We start from the raw sequence: 14394 nt of genomic DNA on the forward strand, positions 1-14394 counted from the left end.
CACCTTGTAGTCCCATTGAAGTCTTAGCTCTGCTACATATAATCATGTCACTTGGATATATGGCAGCCTCTGAGTCTTAGTTAGGTAGATAAATAATACTTTGCTGATCTTGTTGTGAGATATTACGAGGATGTCAGTAAATACTCGAGCACAAAGAAGGTATGCAGGACTATCAGTTTGCTTTACTGAATACTTTAAAAAATATTTGTTCAAATTGGTGTTACTGAAAATGCAACTATTATATCTCAAGTGTAATGAAAATAAATAGGTCAATATATCACCTGAATAAGTCAAAATTAGATGCAATTTCATTTTTAGAACATTTATATTTCCCTGTACTTTAACAAATGTCTCATTTATAAGCTGAACAGGATTAGAAGGAAATAAATTGTTGGAAAGGTATTGCAAACATTCAGAAAAGAAAGAGGTTAAAACATGTTTTGAGATGGTGATTTCCTCCCATGACATTTTTGTCTGACAACCAATTAGGGCCTTGGCAGCAAACAGTCTTCAGGAGAGCTTTAATTCCATCAAATTAAAGTAAAGAAAGGTTGAAACAAAATGGAAGCTTGAGTCTTTCAAGTGTAAGTAGAAAATAAGTAGAAATATTTCAAAAATAAAATGATTAGCATCAGCCAAATAGGAACTGAAAATGTTATAAACAAATATAACATTTTCATATTATGCCTGAGAGGTTACCTAAATCATGTACTAAACTTTACTATGACAGAGTCTATCAGAAACACTTAGGATCAACTAAAGAGGAAGGTGAGGCTTGTCTAATTTTGTTCCCTGGTTCTGGAAGCCCTATCAGACCACTTACATCATTCGTGTCTAAGTTTCTGTCTGCCATTCAATAATGATTCTCTTTTCTCCTCCTGTTTAGCTACTCTGAAATGATGTGCCAATGGCACATGACAACTCTAAAAGTCAGAAATGTGAGACAACATCTTAAAATGAAAGTCTTTTCTAGAAACTAAAACTCTGAAAAGTCTCTATCAGGTTTAAGTAGGGCTCCCTTTAGCTGCATCCCTTATAGCAACTTTGGGTCCCTGAGAACAATCTTGACTTACTATCTACCACCTTGCCCATCCTCTGCTAATGCGTGATGTGGGAATGAGTCTACAAACTGCACCACAGCTGCTGAGCTCACACCCTCTAGAGCCTATGCCCTACAACAAGAGAAGCTACCACAACGAGAATCCAATGCACCACAACTAGAGAGCAGCCCCTGAGTAGTAATGAAGATCCAGCACAGCCAGAAATAACTAACTAACTTAAAATTTAAGAATGAAAAAAAAAACAAAAAACAATAGTGTCATCCAAACATTTAGACACCTGGCATAAGTCCAAACCTTAACTGTCATCTGCAATAGTTGGAAATACTTATAAGTCATGCTTATAAAAGAAGGTGGCAATGAGATTTCATGGGAGTCTCAAACTTCTTTGGGTCCCATGCCTGCCCAAAGGCCACATTTGGTGTTTTAGGGGATACCATTTGCCTTCCAAAGAACATAACAGGAGCCACCCAGTGGTTCTGTAAAACAAATGGTTCTCTAGCAACAGAACAGGATAGAGTTCTTTTTTTTTTTTTTTTTTTTTGAATATTTTTAAGAAATCACCATTCCATAAAGTCTCCCTAAAGCTACATTTTTTCCTTTCCTCTCACTGGATATTCCAGGACAAATTTGAGAATAAAAATCTTTAGCAATAGTAGTAAAAAATTAAAACATTTTGATCTGAACTCAGAAGTCCTTGGCCTGTGTTCACTTGCCTATGGCCCACTGAACTCAGAGAATTTAGTCTGAAATGGAGCTTAGTTACTACAGAGCTATCTCTAATTTTCTAGAGGAAGACCATGAGGCTCAAGGAGCTTAACCAATTTCCCCCAATCATAATAAACTCATCAGATGCATCTCCATGGAGACCACACTGGCTCAGGTTCATGGCAACTTCTTCATGCTCGAATATGTTAGCTTTGTAAATGACGGATCTGGTTCTACTCTCCAGCCACCACTCCACTTTCCAACAGATTTCATACCGGGGGCTGAAAGGACCTGCCTCATCCAGCAACAGGAAATCTCTCCTTCAAGCCAACTTGATTCTTACTCATTATCCTCCAAACACATTTTCCTTCAGTCCATACCTAGGACAGGCTCATATCTTTCCCACAACAGACGCAGGTAAGATATTCCTTCTCCTAGCCTTCTCCTTGGGTTCTCCAAGTTGCTGGTCTTTCTCATGCTCACATTTCAGCCTACATTATATCACACATATGTGTCTTCATTGAAGCTCCCTTTGTTATCCTCTTCCACAGATTCTTACTATTGTATCCACAGTGCCAAGGAATCTCAATTACCTTTTATTTGTCACCTATTAGTTTATCACCATTATTACACTAGCATGAAAACAATATCATTAGGACAAATGTCTTAAATAAAAAAGACAAGGGTCTTGTATTTTTTCTGAAATAAAAAGGCTAGGGTTATATATATATATATATATACACACATACATACATATATTTGCTTTCCAAGGACTCACCAATCAGTGGTTAGCTTGGAACTCTGCACACACACTAAACCACCTCTTTACAGAACCCTGTGGATAGGTACTCTGTCCTCTGGGCTAAGTGATATATTAACAATCAATATTACCACTAATATCAATCACCTCAGATATGCAGATGACACCACCCTTATGGCAGAAAGTGAAGAGGAGCTAAAAAGCCTCTTGATGAAAGTGAAAGAGGAGAGTGAAAAAGTTGGCTTAAAGCTCAACATTCAGAAAACGAAGATCATGGCATCTGGTCCCATCACTTCATGGGAAATAGATGGGGAAACAGTGGAAACAGTGTCAGACTTTATTTTTTTGGCCTCCAAAATCACTGCAGATGGTGACTGCAGCCATGAGATTAAAAGATGCTTACTCCTTGGAAGAAAAGTTATGACCAACCTAGATAGAATATTCAAAAGCAGAGACATTACTTTGCTGGTGGTCATGTATGGATGTGAGAGTTGGACTGTGAAGAAGGCTGAGTGCCGAAGAATTGATGCTTTTGAACTATGGTGTTGGAGAAGACTCTTGAGGGTCCCTGGGACTGCAAGGAGATCCAACCAGTCCATTCTGAAGGAGATCAACCCTGGGATTTCTTTGGAAGGAATGATGCTAAAGCTGAAGCTCCAGTACTTTGGCCACCTCATGTGAAGAGTTGACTCATTGGAAAAGACTCTGATGCTTGGAGGGATTGGGGGCAGGAGGAGAAGGCACAACCCAGGATGAGATGGCTGGATGGCATCACGGACTCGATGGACGTGAATCTGAGTGAACTCCGGGAGATGGTGATAGACAGGGAGGCCTGGCGTGCTGCGATTCATGGGGTCGCAAAGAGTCGGACACGACTGAGCAACTGAACTGAACTGAACTGAATATCATCTATGGAAGAAGACAAAATGTTCATCTGAACAAGATAATGTTGATAATGCCAAGAAATAACAGTAGGTCTTCAGGGTCAGAAATGACCTCCTTCAATAAATAACCATTTCATAAGCATATTGACTTTGGACTATTATGTCAGTAAATGAAGTTTATCCTGTAAACATTAAAGTGCCATTAATTTCATGCCTGACACTGGATGGCTAAACTTAGAGAACAGATGAGGTCCAAGACTTCTTCTGGACAGCAAGGATATCAAACCAGCCAATCATAAAGGAAATCAACCCTAAATATGCACTGGAAGAACTGATGTTGAAGCTGAAGCTCCAGTACTTTGGCCACCTGATGTGAAGAGTCAACTCACTGGAAAAGATCCTGATATTGTGAAAAATTGAGGGCAGGAGGAGAAGGGGGCAACAGAGGATGAGATGATTGGATGTCATCACTAATACAGTGGACAAGAGTTTGAGCTAAATCCAGGAAATAGTGAAGGACCGGGAAGCTGGCATGCTGCAGTTCATGGGGTTGCAAAGAGTCGGACACGACTGAGCAACTGAACAATAACAACAACAAGCCTTATTCTATAGGGAAACATCCACATATTTGGATACAGAATTTATCACTCTTATTACTTGTATTTACATATTCATTTGCTTCATTAACATTAAAAACAGGCTAATTTAAACACTAAGTTTTCATATAACTCAAGAGTGATCTTCTAAAGACAAATTTTAAGGGAAAGAACAAACAACATTTATTAACTGTTTTGAAAAAAAATATTTGCATACTAAGATGCTGTTAGTATAAGCATCCTGAAAAGATACAGTTGAAAAGGAAATTTTAATGAAATTATCTGCCCCAAAGTCTTTTTTCCCCCCAATTGTTGAAATGCTGTATGTTTAAAGGCAAAAGATGTCAACTAAAAAGAATTGACTTGTCAAAAATACAAAGGTATAGATTTTAAACAAAGGAGAAGTCATATCCCATGAAAGTTTATCTAGGGTATTTCTGCTTTAGGGGATATGTTAAACTATGTAATTCAGACCACCTTTTTCACTAAAAATATTAAAAGCTGGGAAAGATTGACAGCAAAAGAAGAGGGTGGCAGAAGATGAGATAGGTAGAATAGCATCACCAACTCAATGGATGTGAATTTGAGCAAATTCTGGGTGATACTGAAGGATGGGGAAACTGGGCATGCTGCAGTCCTTGGGGTTGCAAAGAGTCGGACATGAATTAGTGACTGAACAACCACAACAACGTAAAGTATTAGTATAAAACTAAGGGAAATGTACATTAAAAATCTTCTTAAAAGCATTGTAGGGTAGAGATGATAAAAAGGATTTGTCAGGCCAACATCTAGATAAATGAGAATATATAAAGTGGTAAACAGATCAGGGAAGTCATTTGTATCCTAAGAAATCTCACCAGTAACAATAAAATTGAACTTTGGCTTGGATGACCAGAGCGTACCCAAGTTTAAAACTGTAAGTGTAGTCTCTTTAAAAGGAAATTAGACCTGAAAATAGCTAAATATTTGAGATAAATTTTAAGCAGAAAAATAAAACCACCATTCTTCATTCAAGGAAATAGCATGAAAAACTAGTGGAGCTGATTAGCAAAGGGAAAATAAAATTCCCTGAAAAGTCATAACACCAAACCTTTCTCTTACATGGATGTAGTTTAAATTCACCTGAACGGGCCAAGGAATTTCAAGGCATGATTTTAAGGATTTCCAGGCACTCAGAACTCCTGGTAACTAAAATTTAAAATGGCATTTTCATTGAACTCCTCACAAATTTGCAAAATAATTTACACCAGTAATTTCTAAAGAAAATCTCCAGTACACACATGCACATGAAACACACAGGGAAATAAGTTTCTATGAATAAAAGTCATCAGTGGAAAAATAAAACACAAATTTCAATACAGACATGGTTTTTAGTGTAGCTTACCATGTTTTAGAGGAACTGAAGAGCCTCTTGATGAAAGTGAAAGAGGAGAGTGAGAGAATTGGCTTAAAGTTCAACATTCAGAAGACAAAGATCATGGCATCTGGTCCCATCACTTCATGGGAAATAGATGGGAAAACAGTGGAAACAGTGTCAGACTTTATTTTTGGAGGCTCCAAAATCACTGCAGACGGTGATTACAACCATGAAATTAAAAGACGCTTACTCCTTGGAAGAAAAGTTATGACCAACTTAGATAGCATATTGAAGAGCAGAGACATTACTTTGCCAACAAAGGTCTGTCTAGTCAAGGCTATGGTTTTTCCAGTGGTCATGCATGGATGTGAGAGTTGGACTGTGAAGAAAGCTGAGCACCAAAGAATTGATGCTTTTGAACTGCGGTGTTGGAGAAGACTCTTGAGAGTCCCTTGGACTGCAAGGAGACCCAACCAGTCCATTCTAAATGAGATCGGACCTGGGTATTCTTTGGAAGGAATGATGCTAAAGCTGAAACTCCAGTACTTTGGCCACCTCATGCAAAGAGTTGACTCATTGGAAAAGACTCTGATGCTGGGAGGGATTGGGGGCAGGAGGAGAAGGGGACGACAGAGGATGAGATGGCTGGATGGCATCACTGATTCAATGGACGTGAGTTTGAGCAAACTCTGGAAGTTGGTGATGGACAGGGAGGCCTGGCATGCTGCAATTCATGGGGTCGCAAAGAGTCAGACACAACTGAGCGACTGAACTGAACTGAACTGAACCATGTTTTTAAAAAAGAGAAAAAGTCAAGATAGAAAGTATCTGTATGTAACATAGCATAGCAAACTACAACATAGTATTTTGGGGAAAAACATAATTGCTTGAGTGAAAAAAGAAATCAAGATTTTAATACTGGATCAAATTATCAGATCAGAAATAGCCAAAGAGATACATAGTAAACTGGAAATTAGGAACAGGACTTATCTACAATTCAGCAGAGACCAAATAACATGAGAAAAGAAAAATAGACATGGAAGATAGTGAGGATCTAACATGCATTCAAGGTTTCTAAAAGAGAATAGGGAGGGAATAAAATAGAGGCAACATTTAGACATAACAGATAAAAAATTACCAAAAGGATGAAATAAGCACAGATTTAAGAATTCAAAGAATTTCAAATAGAAAAAAAAAAAAAACCTGTGCATGGTTTATTATAGGTAAACTCCAGAACTTAAAAACAATAGATTAACATCAGTTAAAAACACTCCAGAGAAATAACAGACTAATAGCAACAATGGGAGCCACTGAAAGTAGAGAAAGTAGAACATATCTTCATTATGTTAAAGAAAAAATATTCTTGGCTAGAATTTATATTCCAATGAAATCATCTTTTAAGTCTGAAGCAAATAAAGACATTTCTGGATAACCAAACAGAAGAGAGAGTTTGTCACCAGCAAAACATTACTAATCAGCTGCATTACATTCCACTTAAAAATAAAATTAATATTATATATATATATATAATTAAAATATATAACAAACTATGTCAGGAAATTGTACCAGCTAAAAGAATAAAGTAATAATGTAAAACTTGCAAAATTTTTTCTTAATCAGGAATAAAAATTGGGTAGAATGAAAAATACGAAAAGCTTTGCTTCTAACCATGTTTGGTTACCTGGGACCTACCCTTCCTGCTACATACAACTAAAAAACAAATATTATCAGACATTCGAAGTCAAGCAGTACAGAACTGTGATCACTGAGAGTGGAGATACTTGAGGGGAATCAAATGAGGTTAGCCTGCTGATTGTTCTGGCTTTCCACCTGTAGATGCCTTCTGAACCATGGCTGGGGTATCCCAAGCAAAACACGTGATTTCACTAAATTGGGGAGACAGAGACAGAAGTTGGAAAACCAAAGCAGCTCAAAACCATGGCTTCCCTTTGGCTTCCAGTCTGCTTTCTACTTTTGTGAGGGTCAACTTAGCAGAGGTGGCTCCTCCCCATCATGGTAGTTAAATACAGGTTTCCCAACACTTGCAGAACCTCACTGCTCTCTCCCAGGAGACCATGGCTCCGGTAGCCAGTGACATTTGAGACACATTAGCCAGTGACACTTCAGAACCAACTGCACAGAACCTCCTCCAGTGAGTTTCAGCACTGGGATCCCTTCCTCTGAGTGAGCAAATATTAATAGCAACAATCTCTCCTTTTGTTTCCCAGATCATAGAATGAAAAACATATATAACAGCTGCTTCCTGCAGCTGCCACCTCTGTGATAATTCAAGGATTTTTTGGTTGTTTGTTTTGTTTTTCTAGTCACATAATTACATGTGGGATGTAGTTAGTATCTAGTTAAAATAATTTAATATAAAGAATTGTTAAGAAAAACTGTCTGATCTCAGTCTCCTAATTGGGCCTGATTGTTATAACTAGCACAGCAAGACAATTAAATTCAAGGTGTATTAAAGATCTAAATACAAAAAGCAAAAATACAAAAGTTTTTGAAAGTGATATAGGAGTATACTTTCAAAAATTCAAGGTTGAGATGGACCTCTTATACACAATCCCCAAAGCACAAACTAAAATGGAAAAGATAGGAAAACATAGGTAAGCATTACATTAAAATCCATAATTAACTTCAATCACCAAAAGCATCAGAAACCCAGTGAAAGCTGAAATCATAGTATATTACCAACATACACTTAAGCATATGGCCAAATATTTTCAATAGTGAAGAAGTACTATTACTCAGTAAGAAAAAAAAAACTGGTAACCAAAGAGAAAAATGGGCAGAAGACTCGAAGAAGCACTCAAAACAAAAAAGTAAGGGGATCCAAATGACCATAATACATAAGGAAACATGGTGATGGAAATATAAATTAAGTCTAAGACAAGACACATTTATATAGAGAGCAAAGAGGTGAAATAAAAAACTCCAAAATAATACCTATTGTTAAGGATGCAAAGCAACTGGAGTGTCAATTGCTATTGCCGCCTTGCTAAACTTGTGGCATTGCCTAGGACATCTGGGCATGTACAACCCCCTTCAAGTCAGTCAATCCATTTCCAGCTATATATTTTAGAGAAACACTATATTCAGAACAGGTCTGATATTTTTTTCCCTTGTTTCAAGTTCTTGGCTTTTGCCTTAGGACAATGCAATATCAGAAAACGGCTTCTCCTTACAGTGTCTGTGGAGGCTTCTCATTGAAGGGCTGTGTAAATTGTTGAAAATAAAGTCTGAAGCCTCTCTGTAAACACACAAGAAATCAATAGAAGATTCATTAAATTACAGTATCCAAGGTAATCATAGTTTATTTTCTAGAGTGTTTTGAGTAAGAGGAAACTTTTCAATAATCTTTGCTGTGCTTAAGATAATAATGCCGTTAATTAGTTTCCTTCCTTCAGAGACTTCCTGGGTATTTTATAAACTATTTCTTTTTCACCCTCATGGGAAAGAAATCATGCATTCAAACTGCAATCAATGCAGGCAACTTTATAGAAAGGGATTGTCTTCTCCACTTAACGTGCTCCAATTATTTCATGTTCTTAATCCATTTATCTCTGCTGCAAAGAGTGAGACACAGGGCAGGAGACTACATCCCAGGCAAATTCTTGGCCAGATGGATCAGGAGGAATTGTGGCATAAAAGCAGCAGTGAAAAGAACACCAGACACAGCAGACTATATTCTAATTTGCAAATTAAGTATCTTAGTAAATGGCTGACCTTGGAAGTACAGAACACTCTCAGTCATACAGTTGCTTATATGTAAGAAGTTTTGCTCAAAGGAAGCTTTCTCATGACTTAGTTCAAAAACATCTTTCAAGGGCCTAATCTGTGAAATGCAAGATAACATGCATTTGCATATTTCATTTTTGTTTAGATAGCTCTTATTCTATGAAAATTTGAGAGTCCTAATAATAACATTGGACACTATGAGACCATGATTAAATAAATATAACATTAACTTATTCAGTCTAACTTGAAAGACGAAGAGCTGAATTCTAATATCTGTTGATGTGATTGAGGTAATTCTCAAAACAGTCCAATAATACTAAGAATAATAATTAACATTTATTGGTTACTTCTTAGGTCCTGGGGCTAGATGCAACACAGATGTCTCATATAATCCTTATATCAGCCATATTAGAGAAAGATGAAATATTTTAATTTTCATGTGAAGACAGAGGTCAAGAAAAGTTAGGCTGCTTGTAGACCTTTACATTGAGGTATACATGTACCTCATCTTGGAGGGGCAAGAATTCAAACCCAGGCCTGCCCACTTCCAACAGACTCCGCTTGTTCTACTATAAGCTTCAGTCTTAAAGTAAATTTTTTAGTGCCTAGTATCTGCCAAGACAGCATCAGGTGCTTAGAGTTGGATCTGATATTTCCTTATGGTGTTCTATTATCATCAAGATTATAACAGAAAAAAAAGAGAAAAAAATATGAAATATAATAAACTACAAAAGAAAAGGATAATTGCTAAACTTACATGTGCAACATGCAAAAATGTACTGTTTGGGGAGGGAGGTGAACCAGGGAAAGTTCATAGAAGAGAAACCTGAAGTGGATCTGGAAGGATGAGAAGACGTTTGCCAAGCTGAGAAGAGGGGAGGATGCTAAACAGAATAGCAAAAACACAGAGCAAAGATTTTTCAGATACAAATATAAATGATTTATTTGAGGAGAAGTTAGAATTTTTACTTTAAGTGCCTTCACTTTTAAAGAGAGGGTGTTGGAAAGAGCAGACACAGAGCTCAGCGGAAAGAATATATGACCGAAAAGGAAGGTCTGCTAATACTTGCTAGTACAAGATCTGGTCTAAATAGAGGGTGTGTTCAGTAACCACCATTTGCAAGTCACTGGGACTCTCTCATAGTGTGATCCTGCAGTGTCTTCATCGGCTGGGACCTTCAAAATTCAAAACCTCTGATGGCTTAGACCTACTGAAACTGAAGCTTCATTTCCTCAATATCACTAGAGGATGTGTGTACACATTACATTTAAAGAACACTGATTAGATCAAAACAATAAACTCTAAGAGAAGCTGATGTAAAGTTATATGATTGACTTCAATATACTTGGGATACTGTCATCCCAATAAGGCAGTCTATTGACTATAGCAAGCTAACTGTTATCTAATCAGACTAAGTGTGGCTAAAGTTTCCACACTTGGTGACTCCTTTGGTGAGGGAAGATAAATTTGAGAATGTGTATCTCCCTAGAAAACTTACAGAACATGTTGAAATGCCAGGGCTCTGTAAGTTATATCAGTTTTGACTATCTGCAGTCCCAAGCCTAACAAAGGCCAGTTACTTGGTTTGACAAAAAGGGTGTCTGGATGAAAATGGATTGAGAAGAGTCATTCACATTTATTAAGGCTCCGTGTTGTGGTGAACATTTTATATATGCTTTCTCATTTAAGACTCACTTAAAAGAGAGGAATCTATATATAAGATAGATGACCAACAAGGACCTGCTGTACAGCACAGAGAACCCTATGCAATCTCCCATAATAACCTATATGGGAACTAATCTAAGAAAGAATGAATATATGTATATGCATGACTGAATCACCTTGCTGTACACCTGAAACTAACACAATGTTGTAAATCAACTATACGCCAATCTTTAAATAAATAAATAAAGAGGAATCTGGGGCTTCAAAAGGATATTTTAATTTTCCTAGGTGTGACTGTAGCAATAATACTGATAGTTTTAGTGATAGATAAAAGTACTAGCATTTACTTTGCATTTTGCTATTGTTGTTTAGTTGCTAAGTCATGACCGACTTTTTTACAATTCCATGGACTATAGTCTGAAGTCTCCTCTGTCCATGGGATTTCCCTAGCAAGAATACTGGAGTGAGTTGCCATTTCCTCCTCCAGGGGATCTTCCCAATCCAGGGATCAAATGTGCACCTTCTTTACTGGCAGGTGGATTTTTTTATTTTATTTTTACCACTGAGCCACCAGGGAAGTGATACTGTGTATTTACTATGTTCAAAATACCGGCCTAAATGATTCTGTGCTCATTATCTTCTCTAATTTTCACCATAAACCTATCAGAAGATATGACTGCTTCCATTTTACAAATTAAGGCTGGAAAAGTAGACAGTTTAAGTGATTTGTTCAAGGTGATATAACTTAAAACTATCTTAACACTATTTATGTTTGAACATAGGTGTGCTTGACTCAAAAGCCCACACTCTTTCATTAGCATCAAAATAACTCCAAGAGCCATCTTTTTTTCATTTGTAATCTTCTTCAAATGGCATATTCTTCATGGCATAATCTTCTTCAAAGGGCTTCCCTTGTGGCTCAGCTGGTAAAGAATCTGCCTGCAATGGGGGAGACCTGAGTTCGATTCCTGGGTTGGGAAGATCCCCTGGAGAAGGGAAAGGCACCAACCCACCCAGGATTCTGGCCAAGAGAATTCCATGTACTGTAGAGTCCATGGGGTCACAAAGAGTCAGACACAACTGAGCGACTTTCACTTTCACTTTCAAATGGCATAAGAGAGATTCTCAATTCTCTCATAACTTTTCAAAGAAAGAGAGAAAGAAAGAAAGGAGATCATTCCTTCTAAGATTTACAAATCAGATTTTTGAACTAACATTTGGTAAAAACATGCCTTTCAGCAAAGATGAAATAAGTACACTTTTGCTTCAGTTGTCTTCATTGATTTACAAAGAGAAGGATGGGTAACTTGATTTTCCCAACCTATTCTGTCATGTCAAGTCTCACACAAATAATAAGCACAGAAATATTTACATGCAATTTACAAGATATTAACTATACATGTTCAAAACAAACTTTAAAACTAACCCCCACATCCATTTATCAAGTTATCTCATTACCTAGTCACACTGTAACAAAATCAGTGGATGTTTCTACATCCATCCAACACAGGTATCTTTACTGCTGGGTAGAATGATTTAGTGGAGAAGGCAATGGCACCCCACTCCAGTACTCTTGCCTGGAAAATCCCAAGGACGGAGGAGCCTGTTAGGCTGCAGTCCATGGGGTCGCTAAGAGTCGGGCACAACTGAGTGACTTCACTTTCACTTTTCACTTTCCTGCATTGCAGAAGGAAATACCAACCTTAGCAGCCGCAGCAGAATGATTTAGAGGAAGTGAAAGGGTTTGGGTCTTCACACAAATCTGTTTAAATCCCAAATCCCCACTAATAGTCACATGGCCTCAGAAAAGTTCTTTCATACTCTCTAAATTACCATTCATTTCACATTGAGCAATCATTTGGGTTATTGTGGAGGACTGTTGTGAAGATTCAACACAACCACAAAGAATCTGGTGAATAGGACTGCATCACAGATGGTTCTTTTCTTCCACATTAACCCTGGCATTTTACATAAACAAAATGAGAAGATACGTGTTTCTAGCTTGAAATCAATATGTCTGAGTAAACAAGATAAATTGTTTAATTAAATTGACAAGGACATGCAAAGTTCTGAGCAGTTACCATGATCTCTAGTTTTTTAGTTTTGGTCCGTTAAATCTGAGTTTCCCAATTTGATCACCTTGAATGGAACATTTGTTTGCACTGCAGTTAGATCATGCAGAGTAGCTTCAGACTGATTTACAAAGAATGAGGCACATATGTTCAGACCCTCCTGTGGCTTCATTTTCTGCTGCTGCACACAACTTCCCGCTCTAACTTGTAGATATTTACAGTCACATAAGATGCCACTCGCTTGTGACAACACACTGAAACTTCTCTCTCAGTCCTGAATGATCTTTCCTTTTCATAACGTCTAATTAAATATTATTTAAGGAATTTGATTTTTAAAATTCACAAGAAGTACAAGTAATCTCTAGTGGATTTTACTTTTGTTTCTATCCAGATCATTGTTATTTTTAACATGTAGTTTGATAGTAAATTAAATCTATATCTAACGGTAGAACTTTCCCCATATTTGCAAAGAGATGCTTTCCTCATACTCCTAAAATAAAAACTGGTCAGTGCAACTTACATATAAGAGACTTTGGTAATTTAAAAGGACTTAGAAAAAGCAGAGTATGGGATAGCAATGAATCATGTTGAGTGTTAAATTGAACCTGTCTATTGGAACAGATAATCTGAATTTACCATCACATCCCACGGACGTTATGCGGAGAAAACAAATGTCATAGGAGCTCCTGAACATATCCATCCTCCAGATTATTACTTTCCCTATAAATTCTGTGCACTCTTCAAACACGGTCTTAAAAGATAAGCTTTGTTTGCCCCAGGTAAACAGGCTTTTTCATCCACAATATATCTGTCCTATTTGACTGTGCTGCCACTCAGGAGTGTGGCAAAAGGCAGTTGAAGATTACAATTTTCCATTTGCACAAAGTCTACATTATGAAATCTGTGGATACCAATGACACAATAATTAACCCTCACTTCCCTAATGCCACAGCTTGACGCCAGAAGTTCATTGTTGGACGACCTGGAAACCTGCTAACAGTCATCATTCCATTTGGAATGTGTCAGATAATTTTTTGAAGACAAAAATAAAAATTTTATAACACTGTCTTTCCAATGTGTAAGGGAGCTGACAGAGAGTCACCACTTCAACCGTTCAGTTTTCATATATATATATATATATATTATATACATATTTCAGTCCTATATTCTAGTTCTCAACTTGTACTGATCCCAACACCATAGATACATGTTTCCAAAGGCCTGAAATTAAACATGGTGGTTGGAATATATTAAATGGTTTAATATACATACATCCAAACAGTTGGCACATCTTGGAAGAAAAACTTCTCTAGCAAAGGACACCAGTCTCTACATAATAGGAATATTTCAGCACACACTCAGTATCCCAGAACTTAGCTTCCTGAAATACCTTTGTTGCACTTACTTTATTTTATTTCACTATTTTGTCCTATAAACAAATGCATATTTACTCTAATATCTTCTCCTCCCCCTTTCAGAAAGATTCAGCCAAATCTTTCCCACCTTTCAGCTTCTCCAAATCTCTTTCCCGTAGTTAGGCATGGTC

At 37.2% G+C, this 14394-nt stretch overlaps 1 protein-coding gene across 1 annotated transcript in view; it reads right to left on the reverse strand.

The window, feature by feature from the left end:
- NRG3 (neuregulin 3) overlaps nt 1-14394 on the reverse strand; it is a 1234309-nt gene that overhangs the window by 221768 nt on the left and 998147 nt on the right. The window lies entirely within an intron of this gene.

This window comes from Budorcas taxicolor, chromosome 5, assembly GCF_023091745.1.
Source record: "Budorcas taxicolor isolate Tak-1 chromosome 5, Takin1.1, whole genome shotgun sequence".
Classification (NCBI taxonomy): Eukaryota; Metazoa; Chordata; class Mammalia; order Artiodactyla; family Bovidae; genus Budorcas; species Budorcas taxicolor.